This window comes from Rhinatrema bivittatum, chromosome 4, assembly GCF_901001135.1.
Source record: "Rhinatrema bivittatum chromosome 4, aRhiBiv1.1, whole genome shotgun sequence".
NCBI classification, from domain to species: domain Eukaryota; kingdom Metazoa; phylum Chordata; class Amphibia; order Gymnophiona; family Rhinatrematidae; genus Rhinatrema; species Rhinatrema bivittatum.
This window is the reverse complement of record NC_042618.1, coordinates 291484877-291504559: the sequence shown is the minus strand read 5'-3', so window position 1 is coordinate 291504559 and position 19683 is coordinate 291484877. Positions and strand designations below refer to the sequence as shown.

General features: G+C 46.0%; 1 protein-coding gene across 3 annotated transcripts in view; it reads right to left on the bottom strand.

Annotated features, from left to right (window-relative positions):
* KATNBL1 (katanin regulatory subunit B1 like 1) overlaps window positions 1–19683 on the bottom strand; it is a 271601-nt gene that overhangs the window by 91885 nt on the left and 160033 nt on the right. Inside the window, exons 7-8 of one of the 3 annotated variants that reach the window (XR_003856488.1) lie at window positions 15500–15546; window positions 1622–1659 (exon numbers count right to left, since the gene is read on the bottom strand). The exons of 1 other annotated variant lie outside the window; for it this stretch is intronic. The gene's annotated coding sequence lies outside the window, so the exon portion shown is untranslated. The remainder of the gene's footprint in view (window positions 1–1621; window positions 1660–15499; window positions 15547–19683) is intronic. One more of the 3 variants, XR_003856489.1, reaches the window with a different exon arrangement.

Sequence of the window (19683 nt, the reverse complement as noted above, 5' to 3'; positions counted from 1 at the left end):
AACTCAATGCCCTAGTTCAGCTACAAAAAATTCAAAGGGGGTTTCAGCAAGAAAAACTACTTAAGACTTTGGGGCCCAATGGAGTTCCAGCAGAATTCTTTAAGTTGCTGAATGAAAACATTTTGTTCTCGTTGGGAGTTAATAAACCAGGGAAACCTTCCTTATTCTATTATTTCATTACTGTGTTCCCCAAGCCAGGATCATATACACTAATCGCTCTGCTGAATTTTGAGGTGAAATTATTAGCTAAGATAACGGCAGAAGATTGGCTCAACAATTACTCTCACTGATAGATGACCTAGTGGACTTTGTTATGGGGAGATGTTATGTCATCAATGTCTGCAGAATATAGCCTCAATGGAAACTAGTAAATGGCAACAATTTCCTTCTCTCCTCAGTTTTGATGCTGAAAAGGATTTTGACCAGATAGACTGGTCCTTTATGTTTGCTATTCTCATAGAAGGGGGTAAAGAGGGGTACTTTTGAAAGGTTCTCAAAGTTTTAAATATCTGGCCAGTGGTGTCAGAGATTGGTGCACAATCTGACATATATATAAGCTGCAGCATGGAACATGATAGTATTGTTCTCTGTCCCCAAAGCCCTTTCTTTTATCATGAAAACCCTTTCTGAAGAAAATTAGGGAAAACAATTACATTAAGGGGATGCCCAAGAGGGGCAGCTGGACACTAATTTTTTCAAATTAGCCTCTTTTGTGGTCAATATTTAGATGCATATAATGGATCTGAGGAGCTCTTAACCAGCTCTCTTAGAGAAATATTCCATCTAGGGTAACTTGGCAGATTCAAAACTCGACCTGGACAAGTTGGAAGTCTTGCCAGTGTTAGACTTGATAAAAGACATGTGTAGCATCTATTTCTCGATGCAGGGGGAAGGGAATCCTTCAGATACTTGGGGATCCAACTGCACAGAGAACCAGCTAGAATGCAAACTGTCAATTATAAGTTAATGCTTAAACTTCACAACAAATATCCTATTGAATTGGATGGGTTACCCTTTACCTTTAACAGGATGAGTAAATATTTATTAGATGATGATCCTTCCTTAATGGTCTCCAACAAAAAAAGGAAATGATGGGAATTGAGATATTGATTCGGCAATTTTTGTGGCAGAAATCAAAACCCCATATTGCATTATCCACATAAATGAAGAAATGGAACCAGGTTGGCCTTGGCTTGGCAAATTTAAAGTTTTATAGTTTAGTCTACAACCTTAGACATTTAGGAGATTGGATTTTGGGTGCAAATTTCTGTACACCTTTGACCTTGGAAAAGGCTATTATTGGACTTTTAGATCTTTGTCAAATACTCCACAAAGTTTTACCTGTTCACCTTCAGAACAGTATATTAATTACTTCCATAATGAAAACTTGGAAATGGCTCTGTACCAGGCTCCAACTGAACTACAAGATATCCCGTTTTTTACTTAGTTTAGGTAAAAGAGATTTTACTCAAAGATTTTTTGAAAGTGGCATACTGAACGGCTCCAAACTATTTCCCATTTATTGGATATGGGGGGGGGGGGGGGGGGGAGGGAGTGCATACATTTCAAATGCTTTAGCATTAATTTGATATTGACCACAAACAGTTTTAAGTATACTTACAGATCAGGCATTATGTACTATCTTTGGATCTCTCTGAGCTGCAACATAAAAATATGAAATATTTGATGGACCGTTTTGACTGAGGGGATCCTGATCGCCATACTATTTTCTCCTTCTACAAAATGTTGCAAAAGAAAGACTCTGAAACTCAGTACAACCAAGTCTTAAATAGCTGGAAACAAGAATCAGGTATAGATTTAAATTCCTCTCAGTATTCTAAATGCTTCTCCAGAATTCGATCTCTTACAATAAATATACTCTTACGGGAAACTCAATTTGAATTTCTTACCAAAAAAAAAAAAAGCGCACTTAAAGGATAACTTTAAAAAATTTGCAAGTGCGCCCTTATCAGCAGCTATATGGACATGTGTGCACATGCACACATATTTTATATTGTGCTCATACTATATAAAATACATATAAATCTACCCATATGTTTGCGTATCAAAAAATATGCAGCGTGTATTTTAAACATAGCCACATAAGTTTTAACTTACCTGGCTAAGTGGTGATAAATCTCCAGCTAAGTAGCACAGTGGTGACTTTTTTGGCTAAGTAAATCTGTTTAAGAGTTATCCAGGTAAGTAAAAGAAAAGCACTACATATTTGCATAATAAAGATAGATGGATAACTGAAGACTTAGGCCTGGATTTATCAAAATGCACTAAATATCGCTTGCGATAGGAAAAGGGGTATGTTTTATGGTAATAGGCAGTTTATTGCAATTTGCGCTACCTATGTGAAGTGCTAAGATAGCACAAATTGCAATAACTTTTTCACACTTTGTGATAAGTGCCAGAATTGTTGTATTTCCTACATACAACTACTGGGGGGACCATGTTTAGTAGTTTTTAAGCTCTTGGAGAGCCAGCCTAGTTGGCTGTCAGGGCCCTTCTACAACCACAGGGGGGGTGGAGGGGGGAGGAGGGAGGGAGGGAGAGAGAGAGAGAGAGAGAGCGCCTAGCCATAATGCCCTCATCCTAGGTAGGTATTTATATCTCTATAGGAGGCCCACCTAGTAACTCAAGGTGAGGTTTAGGTATTAGTGCAGGGGTTAGGGGCCACTTTGACATTCAAAGTGAGATATACGAACAGAACAGTGCTCTCGTGAAGATTTGATGACCTTCGGAGTGAGGAAACTCACCCAAAGATGAGATTTGTGCAGTGTTCTCTCAACCTAGCTTGATGTTACCCAGGTAGAGAGTCCATCAAGCTAGGTTGAGAGAACACTGCACAAATCTCATCTTTGGGTGAGTTTCCTCACTCCGAAGGTCATCAAATCTTCACAAGAGAGCACTGTTCTGTTCGTATGTCTCACTTTGAATGTCAAAGTGGCCCCTAATCCCTACACTATCCCTAACCTCACTTCGAGTTACTAGGTGGGCCTCCTATAGAGATATAAATACCTACCTAGGATGAGGGCATTAAGGCTAGTCTCTCTCTCTCTCTCTCGTGGTTGTAGAAGGGCCCTGTGCGAAAACATCGCAATGTGCGATAAAGCCCTATCGCACGGCTTTAGGCAAATGAATAAGGTGTAGTTAAAATTCATGTTAAAGCCGTGCGATAGGGCTTCGCAAAACTATGAGCCCAGCCCACTTGGCCACAAATCCCACCCCAAACTCCTCCTATTTTTCTCATTTGCATCGCACCATGCGTCATGGTGCATTCGTATGCATTAAAGGTGCTTAACACATGCGAAAATGCCTTAATGCATGTGAAAACGCCATATAGCACTTTGATAAATGACCCCCTTAGTCGGCTATCTTACTTATCTGGCTATGTAACACTTTTTAAGACTTATTCAAATAAATAAAAAAATATTCCATTAAGTGGTGGACATCTGCTAAGTGTGCATATTTGTGCTCCTAATTTTAATCATTTTCATGAAGAAATGTAACTTATGTATTTTCCTTAGCACACGATCCCAGAGGAAAACCACAACCAAAATACTGGGGTGCAATCGCTCCCCACAAATCAGTCCATTCTCAACCTCACTGCTATCCAGCTGATTCCCTCTTTCATTCTCTACTCTGTCTACTTTATTCACACCCTCTGTCTAGTTTATCCACTCTCTGTCCCTTCAGCTTAAACCCTTTACCATCCCTAGCTCTTCTCACTTCCCCTCCTCTCTCTCACCCTCTTCAGACCTTTTCACATTCCCCAGCTGACCTCTCAAGCCCGAGCCCTGCTTATCTAAGGGAATGCAATAGGAAAGTCTGAATTAAAATCCCTGAATATAATAGGATAACGATGGACTGCATCAACCTATCCTCAAAATCTTGAGCCTGTTGGCAACTTGATTCATGAGCCACACCAACTATTGAGTCACCTCTCTGTCCCTGCTTGCTGGTGCTTTACAAGTGCTTCAAGAGTAGATTTCAGTACCATGGTAATGCTTTTATACATACTAACAGTAATGACAGCAGAAAAAGACCAAATGGTCCAAACAGTCTGCCCAGCAAGTTTCTTATGGTAGTAATTGCCGCTCTGCACAGGTTACCCTAATGCATTTTGTTACGGGTAGTAACTGCTGCTCTGTGCAGTTTACCCCAAACCTTATTGTAAGGATAGCAATATTTACAATCAAAACCAAGAAATTATCAAACCCATAATAAAATTACTGCTAGCAACATTTTTATGACATGAGTAGTCTTCTTGATAATTCAGACAATGCTTCTTCAATGTGCTTTGCTTTTGGACTTGGCCACAGAAGCAGTCCTGTGCTTTATCCCTAATGGCTGCATATCAGTACCTCGGGGTCCAGCGTTGGCTATCTTCTAAATCCAATCCCCCTTTCTCCCCACCATCAAAGCAGACAGCGATGTTGCAGTTACAACACAAGCATCAAGACTAATTGATTAAAGGTAGTAATCCCTATGCGTTATATTAAGGGTAGTAACTGCCACTCTGTGCAGGTTACCCCATGCAATATTTCCTTCATTTCCAACGGCTAGTCTTTAGGGATATATACATTTATCCCATGCCCTTTTGAATGTTTACTGTTTTCGTTCTTACCACTACTTCTGGAAGAGCATTCCAGGCATATGGTTAGCTGTGTAGCAGAAGGTGCTAGAGTAGAGCCCATGGACCTTTTCTGTTAGATAAAAAGGAAGGTCCAGTGAGTGTGAAGAGAATAACCCACATAGCATGTATATTGAAAGTATGTACACTCTTCCTGGGTGTCGCTTGCTAGCCAGAAGACACTGAGGAGGAGGAGGAGGAAGAACCAGCAGAGCAGTACACTTCGCTGGAGCATGGACATCACGAGGAGGAGGAGATGGCGACTCAGCCTACAATGATGTTGTCATACATACCAGATCTTTGGTAGCATGCAGCTGGCTGGGAGTACAGCAGCTCCCCTGAGGAGGACCTTGTCTCTCTGCGAGAAGAGGAGATGCAGCCACTCCAACAGAAAGATGCATAATGGAACTGCATGCCAGTGTGGTGGAGGAAATCACAGGCCTCAGGATTGACATGAAGGGCCTGAGGGATGTCATCAAGGAAGAGATGCAGGATGTGTGGCAGGAGCTATGGGACATTCATGAGCAAATGGAGACCCAGATTGATGCTCGTAGGAAGATGCTGCTCCCTGCCAGCCACAGACCCCACCAGCTCCCTACTATGCAATGCCTCCCTGGATGCTATGCCTACCAGACTTTGCAGAACCACCACCCTGGCTGGCACATCCCTAGGCAGGAGTTCTGCCTGCTCTGTTGCCAGCTCAACCTCTTGCTCTGTCAACACACATTATGGTACCACTCCTCTTGTGCTACTGCCACCACCACACATACCAATGCCATATCCAGCAACACCCCCGCCACAACTGAGGGATGTTCCCTCTTCTCCAGGGAACATATGGCTGAAGAGGAGAAACCCACCAAATATTGCAGCCCCTCTTCTCAGCAGCCTCACAGCCCTCCAGCAGATATCCAGATATTCCACTGCCCCCAGGTACCTCGCCCTCCAAGGGCAGCATCAGTTGTGGAGGAGCAAAGGACTTGGTCAGGCAAGGAGTTGACTTTTAACCATGAAAAAGACAGTGGACAAAGAAGCACTAATTGTCTTTTACATATATTTCACCACATTGAGCACTCCATGCAAATAAATGCACCTCTACCGTCACAAATGTCTTTGTATCAGAGTGTCCTTTCATGTATAGCCTGCTGTTGAATCTGGCGAAGTATCTCCTATATTTCCTTCTGACTCAGGTCATGTACTTCCTCCTCATCCATAAGGCTAGAAAGATTTCACAGAATTAGCGGAATTGTAGAGAAGGCATTGTAGAATTTAGAGTAGAAAGACCCTTATTTTGTGGGCCTCCATCTTCATAGGTCAGCTATACAGAGTAAAACAGTGGAACAAACATAAATGTATTTTGGAAAGCTTAGCACCGTCTGCTCTTTACTAAGTTACTGAAATCTTATAAAATTATGTTGAAATCTTAGAAATAGGGTTATTTTTATATCTGTATCTAGACCCATAGTCATAATACAGTGCTAGTAGTTTTTTTATAATGAAAAATATTACAAAGTATTGCATTAGTATTGCATCAGACACCCCAGCATGGTATGGTTGATGAAATCTAGAATGGAGGAAAAGGGGTGTTGCTTCAGTATTAGGACATAGGTATAAGGGGCAATAGGTGATTGAGTGCAGACCTTTGATTAGGTCTGTGATTGGACCAACTGGACATAGGTATAAGGGGCAATAGGTGATTGAGTGCAGACCTTTGATTAGGTCTGTGATTGGACCAACTGTATAATAACAAAAATAAGGATGTGATGAAAGGAAGCTTGTCATCAAAGAATAATGTATTGACTGGTTATATAATCTTTTAATGAGAAATTAGAAAGATATTAGCCCTGGTCTAATGTGTGCAGAGACAGACAGAGAGAGCAACTTGCCATTGCCATGTAGCTTATTTCATTTTTTTTCCATCGATAAGCAGGCTGAACTAACCATGCTGTCTGGGTGATGTCATCCGACAGTGCTCTCTGCAGACTCTCTCTCTCCAAGGAGTTAGAGAGTGCTCTGCTGTGCCTGCACGGCACTTACCGCGCAAAGAACGTCATCGATCTCCTCAGTCTTCTTTTTCCACGCTCATGCACGGATGTTTCTCTCATCATGTCTCATCATAGTTGGATGTCACCTCTTTTCCTCTATTTTTCGTGCCAGCGATCCCCCAAAAGCACTTTTCAGTGCTAGCCACCATGTGCAAGAAACCTGGCTTCAAATATTGTCAGTGTGGGAGCATAATGTCCATCACTGACAATCACAACTATTGCTACCTCTGTCTAGGCCTGGATCACGACCAGGCATCATGTTGAGACTATGGCTGCATATGGCTGCATATAAGCACAAGCACAAAGACAGAGAGTGACAAAGATAGCCTTGCTAAGGGAGAGGGATGGAACTTATTCAGCATCGGGCAGCTATGCGCCCTCCCCAAGGCATTCACCGTACTCCTCCCCGGGCCCTAAACTTTCCGCCCACAATGTCCACAGGAGATCAGCTTCGATGGAGCCGCAGGGAAAATTGAGGGACAAACACTTGGTCCTCAAACCAGCAGCAGACGTGGGTCAGAAGGTCGATTTGGCACCTACTAAACCCAAGCTGATACCTGCAGAGTACCCTAGGCATCATTCTGGTGCAGGTGCGCCATCAGCATCGTCAAAGACCTTGCATCAATGCACTGACCAGGATGGAGCATCGAGTTCGAAACAGCCTAAGCATCACCGGGATGAATCCATGCAGGCGACCCTGAAAGCACTGCAAAAGAACGATCACATTGCTTCCACCTCGACTCACCATGTGTTGGTGCAGGCTGGTAAATGGACCCCGACTCACGAGGTCTCGTTGCAAGCTACCATGCGCACCAACACTCACAGCGCATTGACGCAAATGCAATGACCCTCCACATGCTCCGATGCCTTCACGGTACAACTCTCAAATCCCTCAACGCATGCGTCTTCCATATGGGATGACAGATACAAATCTGCCTCTTCTGATCGGGCAGAGGAGTCACAGGAGCCTCAAAGCCTGCATCACAAGAAAAGAAGAGTGGGTTCTTCCTCACCGACTGGTTGAAGACGCAGTGTGGACCCACTCCTGGATATTCTATCGCAACCTCCATGGACTTCCCCTTCCAAGCCAATCAGTGCCAGGTCTTCCTCCTCCCAGGGGGGGCGTACTGTCTTCTCAGACTTATCCACATGCTCATGTCCTGGGGACTATGATCTCCAGGAGGAACTTTCTCCGAGAGACAAGCGGGCTGGACCAGATAAAGGTTCAAGGGATTGGAAGCAACCTCCCTCAGATATGTGATTCTCTGCTATACGTTCTCACGGGAGGCGGTCTCTGTCTGCTGTTATCGTAGAGAAGCAGCGGGTTCCTTTGGAACCACTTCCAAGCCGCTCCCAAACAAGCCATGGACCAGATCATGTCAAATAATCTATTCTCCTCGCTGCAGCCAGAGATTTCACCCCCACAAATTCCAGGGTCGAGTGGGGAAGGGATTCCAGAACATCCCCCTTTTTCACTAGTTAAACCCACATCCCTGGAGCGAGTAGGCCAGATGGATCTCATCCACCATCACTGCAGTCAGAACACCCATATTCTCCACCAGACCTCTCGCCTACCAGTTCTACAGGTATCCCCCATCCGACCCTCTGGAAGAACCTCTAGATCACTCTTCTCCTCCGGAGGATGTAACCTATTCACGGTTTGTCGAAAAGATTGAAACATGCTGGGGGTAGAGGTCTGAAAACTCCAAGACTCTAGGGAGGAAGTTTTCGGGATCCTGAAGATCTTGGAAGTTCCCGCTGAACCTTTGGTGCTGCCCACCCATAAGGTGCTAGATGCGGTACTTTTGAAAATGTGAGAGTCCCCTCATTCCAACCTTCCTGTCTCCAGGAAGCTAGATTTAAAGTTTTGATTACAGAAGTCTTTGACATATGGGGTCGTCCAGATACCGCATGCACTAGTTGTCATTGAATCAGCGATGAAGCACACAAAGAAATCAAAGCTGCATGCATTTGCTCCTCCAGGGACAGAACAAAAGCTCCTTGATGACTTCGCAAAGAAGATTTTTCAGAGTACAATGTTAACATCCCGGATCCAACAACACCAGTTTTATATGGTCCAGTATCTTTATGAATGCCTGCAGCCATTGAAACCATTTTCACGCACGGAAACGGGCCAGCAGCTAACACCTCAACCCTTTTACGATCTGGAGGAGGGATTATGACACTGAGGGTGGGCTATGAATCTTTTGAAACTTCATCCAGCATCTCCGCCACCGCCATTGCCGCTCAACACAAAGCGTGGATCCGTTCCAGCTCCAATAGGGAGGATGTTCATGACAGACTAGAAAATCTACCTTGCTCAGGTGAGAACCTTTTTGGTGACAAACTGAAAGACACAGTGTCCCAAATCAAGAAGCAAAACGTTGCGATGCAGTCCTTGTTGGTGACGTTGGATTCACAGGCCACAGCAAAACGGTTTTATCCTCAATATCAAAAACCTTATTACCAGAGGAAACCATTCAAGCAGTTCCAACCCTTCAGGTCTCAGTCGTATCAGCACTTTCAACAATCTTGCCCGCAGTCCCAACCTACTCAGTGTGGAGTTTGTCAGAGAGACTACAAACAGAAAAAGCCTTCGAAGCCATCAATCCCAACCCCGCCCCCCCCCCCACCCAGTCTTTTTGAAAACAGCTGAGCCACAGCCTCACTTGCCAGTGGGGGGCAGGACTCACCATTTTCCCTCGGAATGGAGTCAAATAACGTCAGATCAGTGGGTTCTTAAGATTGTCCACGAGGGTTATCATCTGAATTTCAAGATCAAGTCTTCACTTCCCCATCATACCGGCCCATTGAGGGATGCTTCTCAACTCCCTTTACTGGAACAAGTGGTTCAGACCTTGCTCCGTCAGAAGGCATCCAACTGGTAGGAAAACATTGAATCAATACCAGTTACTACTCCCAGTACTTCCTTATTCTGAAACGCTCAGGAAGACACAGGCCCCTCAACAAGCACCTTCAGAAGGAGAAGTTCAAGATGATCTCCCTCAAGTTAATGATTGGATGTATTCTTGGATCTCAAAGATGCCCACACTCACATTCCAATACGTCCTTCCTGCTGGCAATTCCTTTGCTTCTAGGTAGCTTCGAAGTACTACCAGTATAAAGTCCTCCCCTTTCGTCTTTCCTCGCTCCCAGAGTTTTCACCAAATGTCTGGCTGAGGCAATAGCTCATATAAGACGCCAGGGAATTTGGGTTTTTCGCTATATGGATGACCAGATGATAGTCTCCCCCAACCAAGTGTCCCTACAGGCACATCTGCATATGACGATCACTTGCTGGAATCTCTAGGATTCTTCAACTACAAGAAATCTGTATTCAAACTGACCCAGATACTTCAATTCATAGGAGCCATGATAGACTCCACTCAGTCGTGCATCTTTCTTCTGAAAGAGAGAATCGTGAGTATTCATCACCTCGGTGCAGAATTACTCTGCAAATCAGTTGTCACAGTGCCCTATGAACCTGTGATCCTGGGACACATGGCAGCAGCCATTCACGTACTATCAGACGCTCAACTACAAATGTGGCGCCTTCAATGGGGCTTGAAGTCTCAGTGGAACCAATACTGCCAACCAATGAACAAAAAAGTACCTTGTTGGACTCCATGAGAAAAGACATTCATTGGTGGTTAGAACCGGGGGAACTAGCGATGGAATCCCCTTCTCTAGGAGCCCCCAAGTCTTGTCCTTACCACCGACGCATCCATTCAAAGTTGGGGGGCTAATCTTCTTCACTACAAAACACAAAGCCTATGGTCAGCCTATACACGATCAACCTGCTAGAACTCAGAGCCAGGAGATATGCTCTAATGGCCTTCACTCATCTACTACAGGGGTCACACCTTTATGATTCACATTGACAATCAAGTGGCCATATTCTATGTGAACAAGCAAGGAGGCTCAGACTCCTCGCTCCTGTGCAGGGAAGAAGTATGGATATGGGAATGGGCCATCGAAAACTCGATGATTCTGCGTGCAACATATCTATCCAGGGTGGCAAACAAGTTGGCAGACAGCCTAAGCAGGATTTTCTACCCTCACAAATGGTTCCTCAATCTTCCTACAATGGGGCCACCCTTGGATAGATCTTTTTGCAACCGAACAAACTTGGAAAGTAACTCAATTCTATTCTGTCCGCCCTAGCCGCCTCAGAAAGGTGCAGTATGCCTTTACCCTGTCCTAGGCGAAGGGTCTTCCATATGCCTCTCCCTCAATTCCTCTCATCTTGAGGACAGTTCAAAAGATGATCCGGGGAAAAGCACGAATGATACTCATAGCACCTGCATGGCCAAGACAACCGTGGTATGTGTATCTGGTGCAGTAATTCAGGAGTCGTCCAATATATCTCGGTCAGGATAGAGATCTCCTAACCCAAGAAGAGGGCTCCCTTCTCCAACCTCTCCATTCTTCCCTTCACCTAACAGCCTGGATGTTGAACACAAGATCTTGCAAAACTTTGCTCTTCCAGTGGATATTCAATAAATTATCATGGCGGCAAGGAAACATTCAACTAGATGAAATTATTCCTTTAAGTGGAAGCGGTATGCGGTATTGTGTAAAAGTCAATGGATTAGCTCCTTTCATTGTCACCCAATTAAATTCTCAGTTATCTGTTCCATCACTCAAAATCTGGCTTGACAACATCATCCATAAGAATTAATTTAAGTGCCATAGCTGCTTATCATCCTTCCAGACCATGCACATCCATCTTGCTTAGCTAGTGACTAAGGAGACTAATGACATGCTTCGTGCAGGAAGTGCCGCACAGACACAGCAGAGCAAAGTTCTAACTTCTTGGAGAGAGAGAGAGTCCGCATGAGCGCCATCGGCTGACGTCACCCAGATAGCATGGCTAATTCATCCTGCTATCTTGAGCAAAGGCTTGGCCTTTAACTCTCTCCAAGTACAGGTAGCAGCTTTGGCGTCCTTACATGGGACAGTGGACGGGGAACTTTGTCCTCTCATCCGGATGAGGTCAGATTTCTTCGAGGCGTTAAGAATTTGCGCCCTCCGGTTAGGAGAGACTGCCCATCCTGGAATCTTAATCTTGTCCTGCGAGTTTTATGTGAGCCGCCCTTTGAGTCTCTCCGCAGGGCGACTTTAAAGGATTTGACTCTGAAGGTTGTTTTCCTGGTAGCTGTTTGTTTGGCGAGAAGGATATCAGAATTGCAAGTGTTATCTTGTCGAGATCCATTCCTTCAGATTTCGGATTTAGGCATGTCCTTGTGGACGGTTCCCTCCTTCCTTCCCAAGGTGGTCTCATCGTTTCATGTTAATTACACTGTGGAATTTCCAGCTTTTCTGGATTTGGATGTTTCTGCACCTCATGCACTAGTGCTCAGATGTTTGGACGTCGGGAGAGCCTTGATGAGGTATCTCGAGGTGGAAAATGACTTTAAGAGACTGGATCACCAATTTGTTTTGTGAAGTGGTGCGAAGAAAGGTACCCAGGCTTCCAAGGCTACCATTACGAGATGACTTAAGGAGGCTATTGGGTCAGCCACATAATCAAGGGTCGACAGGAAGCTGAAGGATTGTGGGCTCATTCTACTCGATCGCACGCGGCCTCATGGGCAGAGGCTCAATTTGTGTCGCCACAGGAAATTTGTAGGGTGGCAACATGGAAATCATTGCATAACGTTAGCATTATTATCGCCTAGACGTCCAGGATCCAGGAGCTCGCTCTTTTGGTAAGAGTGTTTTGCGAGTGGGACTCTCCCCGAGTAGGGAGCTTTGGTACATCCCAGGAGTCTGGACTGATCCGGGTACGTGCAAGGAAAGGAAAATTGGTTCTTACCTGCTAATTTTCATTCCTGTAGTACCACGGATTCAGTCCAGAACCCGCCTGTTCAAGGGGTGGAGAATTAGCCGCTCGACTCTGGTTGCTTTCGGTGCTGTAAGATTTTTTGGGGGGATATTCTAATATGTTTTAAGCTGTTTGACTATTTACCAGTGTTTTTTCCCCAATGTTTTTTCTGACCTGGGTACAGTTCAATACTGAGGAACTGCAGGTGGCACCGGTGATTATAAAACTTTCTCCGTCTCCATCTGCTGGTATGGATGCTTAAACCCAGGAGTTTGGACTGATCCATGGTACTACAGGAATGAAAATTAGAAGGTAAGAACCAATTTTCCTATATCTTTGTTAACAACAATATTGTGGCACTAAGATGCAAGATGGATACAGACTCAATCCCACATTCCCAACATCAACCCCACTGCAATCCAAGTCCATCCAATTATAACTCCAAAGAAAAAGCAGAATGACTTCCCTGTAATGGGTGTTCTCTTAGAACAGCATGATGTCATTCCACACATATGGGTGACATCATCCGATGGAGCCTGGCACGGAAAACCTATGTCAAAGTTTCAAGAACTCTGACTGAGCCTCAGTGAACATGCCCATGGACTACATTATAGCATGCGTCCATGAGGGGTCCCTTCAGTCTCATAATATAGCTAAACAAAAGAAGTGCAGACAAAACTCCACGATGAGGCAGGCGGGAATATTGAGGACTGACATCTTGCTGTCCTCAGAACACTTGTTACAGATAAGCAACTCTACTTTCTCTGAGAACAAGCAGGATGGCAGTCCTCACACATTGGTGATCCCTAACAAAAAAGGGGAACAACAAAAACAGTGCCAACAGGCACAAACTATTTTTGTTGGCAATGTGCCCTTTTTATATGTGTATACACCAAGGAAGGGGCAGCCTGAAACAAAAATGAAGGGCCCTAGGCAGGAACAGAGTTGGATTCTACATCTCCATTTCCGGAGGATAGACTGGCCAAACCTACTGTCACATCAGCTGTACCTGTCCAAACAATAGTGTGATGTGAATGATTGGAGAGAACTACACATCACAGCCTTGCAGATCTCCTCCATGGGGACTAATTGCAAGTGAGCCACTGATTTTGCTATGTTCTACACAGTAAAGGTATATACCAATCACATTAAATTGTACCCTGACCTAGTTGGTCTTAAAACCAGCTTCAGAGATATATAGAAAGTAGTTAAGCAATTGTTGTGTGGAGCAGGAGAAAGGATTTAGGGCCTTGTGCTCACATCACACAGCAAACTTTCTCCACTTCAGTCCATATGACTTCCTAGTAGATGGACTGAAGTGGAGGAGGATGGACTGACCTTAGAAAGGTCAGGTAGTTGCAGATCAGCCTCTCAACATCCAAGTGGTGAGCAAGAGGGCCCAGAGGTTGGGATGGTGCAACCTGCCTTGAGCCTGAGTGATGAGATCTGGATAAATCCCCAGTCTGATTGGTTCCTGAATGGACATCTTTCATAGGAGTGGAAACCAAATATGTCTCGGCTAACAGTGGCTATGATAATCATCGCTCCCCTGTCCTCTTTGAGCTTCAACAAAACACAAGTAGAGCCCATTGCGCTTTTGATGAAGATCAGCAGGCTCAGTGGCCACAGGCGGAGCCCATCTTGGCTGTGGCCAAAGAAGACAAGAGAAGGCCCAGTGAGAGAGGCAAGAAAACTTGTGAGACTGTGTGTGAGAGAGAGGAAGTGTGCATGTGAGTGTATGTGTAAGAGAAAGAAGAAGCCTATGTGAAAGTGTGTGCATATGAGAAGAGATTGTGAGGGAGTGAGAGGTTGGGAGCCTATGTAAGAGTGAGACAGAGGGAGCCTATATGAGGGGATGTGTATGTGCAGGAGAGAGAAGGAGCCAGTGTGATGGGGTGTGGGCACGCAAGAGAGACAGGGAACCTATGTGAGGGGGGATATGCGAGACAGGGACAGAGGGAGCCCATATGAAGGTGTGTACGTGAGAGAGAGAGGGACAGAGAAAGCCTGTGTGAGGGTGGTGTGTGTGTGTGCACCAGAGAGAGCCTGTGTAAGAAGGAGTGTGAGCGTGCGTGTGTTGTGAGAGAGGGCCAGAGGAAGCCTGTGTGAGGAAGCGGTCAAACTCTGGGAATGGAGGGCTGGGGGGGGGGGGCGGGTTAGAAATAGAGGGAAGGGGGTTGAGTCTGGAGGTAGAAGGGAGAGATAGTGGAGAGTGGACGAGTTGAGGCCCTCCACCTTTCTCCCTACTCTCCTGCCCAGAGTGAAAAAGATATGGCCAGGAGAGAGAAGTGGAAGGGACACTTTTACAGCTTACTTAAGGAATTCTTCTCAAATTATTTAAAACTCTACATCTTTGAGTAATAACTTTTCTGCATTACATTTTACATTAATTAGTTAAAGATTGTGATGTACATTGTGTTATTTTGACCAATATAAAGAAGGCAGAATTTTAAATTGTGCACAGAAATCCCCCAGGAGCACTTTCTCTAGATCCTGGAACCCACCCCCAACATTATCCACTCCTTCCTCATTTCCAGAACCTCCCTCCCTCTCCTATCCTAGATTTCTGATTTTTCCCCTTTCTTCCATCCTCCCTATCTCCCTATCTCCCATCCTCTGTATCCCCAGTCCTTTCTACCTCCCCTCTTCCATCCCCAGGCCTCTTTCCTTCTCATACTCTTCCCTCCTATCCCCAGTCCTTTCACCTTCTCATCCAATTCCTAGTCCTCCTTCTTTCCTTTCCCCATCTCTTTCTCTTCTGCCCATCCATGAGCTCTCATCCCTTTTCTTTACCCAATTAAAAAATAAAATTATATAGACACAAGCTAAGATGGGAACTTAATTTTTATAATATAATATAAAAGATGGAAATGTTTGCCAATGTGCTTTGGATTTTTCTAATTTTTGTTACAGAATCTCCCCTGAGCTGCAGCAGCAAACTGTGGGGGTGTGCCTTAGAAACTCCTGCTTCCTATTGTCTGACCTTACCATTTGAAGGAGGTGAGATGGGGAGGGAGCCATAGCAGCAACGGTGCCTAAGGATGACAAAATTCTAAATCCTTATGTGACACGGAAATGTGCAGTCAAGGCTTTTTCTCTTTGTGTGCTTTATTTTCAGTGCAAATAAAACATAGTATTCCACATTCACAATTCCAATTCAGTAATATAAACTCAAACAGGTCAGCTATCTTGAAGGGGCTGTCTTTCCCTTTTTACTCACATTCAATACACAAGCTGTTCTCTCCTAGAGTCTGAGTCTCCCTTTGTTCTGGTCTCAGCCTACATAATATTCCTGGCCCAGAGGAGACAGCCTGTACCCAGCATTCCCTGCCTTAAGGTGGACCGGGTCCAGATAGCTAGGTCCTGTTCTTAAAGTGTTCCCTGGTCCCTGGGTAGATACTCTTGTCATACCATCTCTGGAGCAAGGTCAGCCTTTTACACCTGCACAATCACAGTGCAAATATAAAATTAAACATCAACTGGACTAGCATACATTTGATTCAGTACATAAAATCCAGTATACCTCTGAGTGACCCTGGACCACATTTTGTCCTTCAAAATTCACATAGAAAAATGGAGAAATTACTTACCTGATAATTTCGTTTTCCTAAGTGTAGACAGATGGACTCAGATGGGTATAGTGTACTCCTGATAGCAGTTGGAGACGGATCAGATTTCAAGCTGACGTCAGCCCTAGTACATATACCCCTGCAGGAAGTGCAGCTCTTCAGTATTGAAAAGCATTGTGGATATATGTGTGACTGACTAATTTCAATAACTTGATTAACTTTATAACTTGAATAACTTGATTAACTTTAAAACTTGGTTAACTTGATTAATTTGAACTGGTTGACTTGGCTATAGCTGGAGACCGCCAGTGCCCTCAACCGAGAAACGTCGACACCCGGTAGGATGGGTGTCCTAGATGAAGGAAAGCATGGCTTACCCTTGAATCACTCGCTCCCGGGGGTGTCCCCCGAGAATTCCATGAGTAACGGCAGCCATGGGTGGGATGCTGAGTCCATCTGTCTACACTAAGGAAAACAAAATTATCAGGTAAGTAATTTCTCCATTTCCTAGCGTGTAGCAGATGGACTCAGGTCCAATGGGATGCATGAAAGCTACTCCAGAACCGGGTGGGAGGCTGCCCGTGACGCACTTAGTACTGCCCTTGCAAATGCTGTGTCCTCCCGAGCCTGATCATCTAGGCGGTAAAACCTGGAGAAGGTGTGGATGGGGGACCATGTCACCGCCCTGCAGATCTCGGTGGGTGACAGCATCTTGGTTTCCGCCCAGGACACTGCCTGGGCTCTAGTCAAATGAGCCTTGACTTGCAAAGGCGGTGGCTTGCCTGCTTCCACGTAGGCCGCCTTGATGACTTCTTTGATCCAGCGGGCTATGGTTGCCCGCGAGGCCGCTTCTCCTTGCTTCTTCCCGCTGTGAAGGACGAATAGATGGTCCGTCTTTCATATGGATTCCGACCTTTCCAGGCATCGGACTAGGAGCCTGTCGACGTTGAGATGTCATAGACTTCGAGCCTCTTCCAAATTCTTATGCTCATCTGGTGATGGTAGCGAGATGGTTTGGTTGAGATGGAAGTGAGACACCACTTTGGGGAGGAACAACGGAACTGTGCGTAACTGGATGGTTCCCAGGGTGAGTCTGAGGAACGGCTCCCGGCAGGACAGTGCTTGTTGCTCGGATATACGACGAGCTGTACAGGATGCAAGCAGGAAGGCTGTCTTCAATGTTAATAGTTGGAGAGACAGGCCGTGGAGAGGTCTGAAGGAGGGTCCTGCTAGGAAATCTAGGACCAGGTTGAGGTTCCAAAGAGGCACCGGCCACTTTAGGGGTGGTCGGATGTGCTTGACTCCTTTCAGGAAGCGGGAAACATCTGGGTGAGAGGCTATGCTGCCGCTCTCACTCTTGGTTCTGTAGCATGACAAAGCCACCACCTGTATCTTGATAAGAGTTGAGGGACAATCCATTCTGTAGTCCGTTCTGTAGGAGTTCCAAAATCGCAGGAATTTTGACTGAGTGTGGTATGATGTCATGGTCCTCACACCAGGATTCAAATACTCTCCAAATCCTTATGTATGTTAGGGATGTGGAGAACTTGTGTGCTCGGAGTAGGGTGTCAATTACTGCCCCCGAGTATCCCCTCCTCCTTAGGTGAGTCCTCTCAATGGCCAGACCGTAAGAGAATCGAGCTGGATCCTTGTGGAGGATCGGTCCCTGTTGGAGCAGGTCTGTGTTGAGGTAGCGGCAGGGGGTTCCCTGCCAGCAGTCTTCGCATATCTGCGTACCATGGTCTTCTTGGCCAGTCCGGGGCCACTAGAAGTACTGGCCCCCTGTGGTGTTCTTTCTTGTGGATGGTCGCGCCCAATAGGGGCCACGGCGGGAAGGCATATAACAGAGACTCCTGTGGCCATGTCTGTACCAGGGCATCGATTCCCTGGGACTGGGATTCCTGCCTGCAGCTGAAGAAACTGGGTACCTGGGCGTTGGACCAGCTTGCCAGAAGGTCCATGGTTGGTGCTCCCCAACGGTTTACTATCAATTGGAATGCTGTGATTGACAGTTTCAATTCTCCTGGATCTAGACTCTCTCTGCTGAGGTAGTCCACTGTGACATTGTCTTTCCCGGCAATGTGGACGGCCGAGATCTCTTGAAGATTCATTTCCGCCCATGACATTAGGGGGTCTATTTCCAGAGACACCTGTTGGCTGCTGGTTCCTCCCTGACGGTTGATGTAGGCCACTGTTGTGGCGTTGTCTGACATTACTCTGACCGCTTTGCCTCGGAGTCTGTGACCGAACCTTAGGCAGGCTAGTCTGACTGCCCGGGCTTCTAGGCGATTGATATTCCATCCCGACTCTTCTTTGTTCCATTGCCCTTGGGCGGTTAGCTCCTGGCAGTGTGCTCCCCATCCTCGTAGGCTGGCATCCGTGGTGAGTAGGATCCAGGTTGGGGAGGATAGTTTCGTTCCCTGGCTCAGATGGGCCTCCTGTAGCCACCATCGTAGTTGGGCCCGAACTCTGTCCGGGAGCTGAAGACGTACGGAGTAGTTCTGGGACAGTGGATTCCATCATGACAGTAGTGAGCGATGTAGGGGTCTCATGTAAGCCCATGCCCATGGGACTACTTCCAGTGTGGATGCCATGAGGCCGAGGACTTGTAGGTAAACCCATGCCGTGGGGCGAAGTTCGCTCAACAGGGTTCATAACTGGGTCATCAGTTTTGATCTCCTTGTCGGTGTCAGGATGACCTTGTCTTGTTTGGTGTCGAACCGGACTCCCAGGTATTCTAGAGATTGGGAAGGCTGCAGGCAGCTCTTGTTTGTGTTGACCACCCACCTGAGGCTCTCCAGTAGAGTCTTGACTCTGTTGGTTGACTGGTGGCTTTCCTCTGGGGATTTTGCTCTGATCAGCCAATCGTCTAGATAAGGGTGCATGCGGATTTCTTCCTTCCTCAGTGTTGCTGCCATCACCACTATGATCTTGGTGAACGTCTGGGGTGCAGTGGCTAACCTGAAAGGTAGTGCCCGGAACCGGTAGTGACGGTCCAGGATTGAGAAGTGCAGAAAACGCTGATGCTCTTGATGGATCGGAATGTGTAGGTAGGCTTCCGACAGATCCAGGGAGGTAAGGAACTCTCCCGGTTGTATTGCCTTATTACCGAGTGTAGGTTTTCCATGCAGAAGCGGGGAATCTTCAGGTAACGGTTGACCGCCTTGAGGTCCAGGATAGGTCTGAACGTTTCTTCCTTCTTGGGAACGATAAAATAGATGGAATAATGGCCAGTATTTATTTATTGTGGAGGCACCGGTGTTATAGCCTCTAAGGCTAGTAATCTGGTGAGTGTAGCTTCCACTGCCATTCTCTTGGAAGGGTCATGGCAGGGAAATACCACAAACTTGTCCAGAGGGGGGTGGTGAAAATCCAGGTAATATCCCTCTCAAATGATGGATAGGACCCACTTGTCCGAAGTTATCTCGACCCATCTTTGGTAGAATAGAGCCAGTCTGCCCCCTATGGCTTCTTCCTTTGGATGGGTCGGCTGATCTTCATTGTGGGGTGCAGCTGGGGCCTGGGCCCGAGCTGGCTCCCTTTTTATTGTGCTTGTTCTGAAAGGACTGGCTCCGGCCTGGGGGGCAGGCCGCTTGATATGAG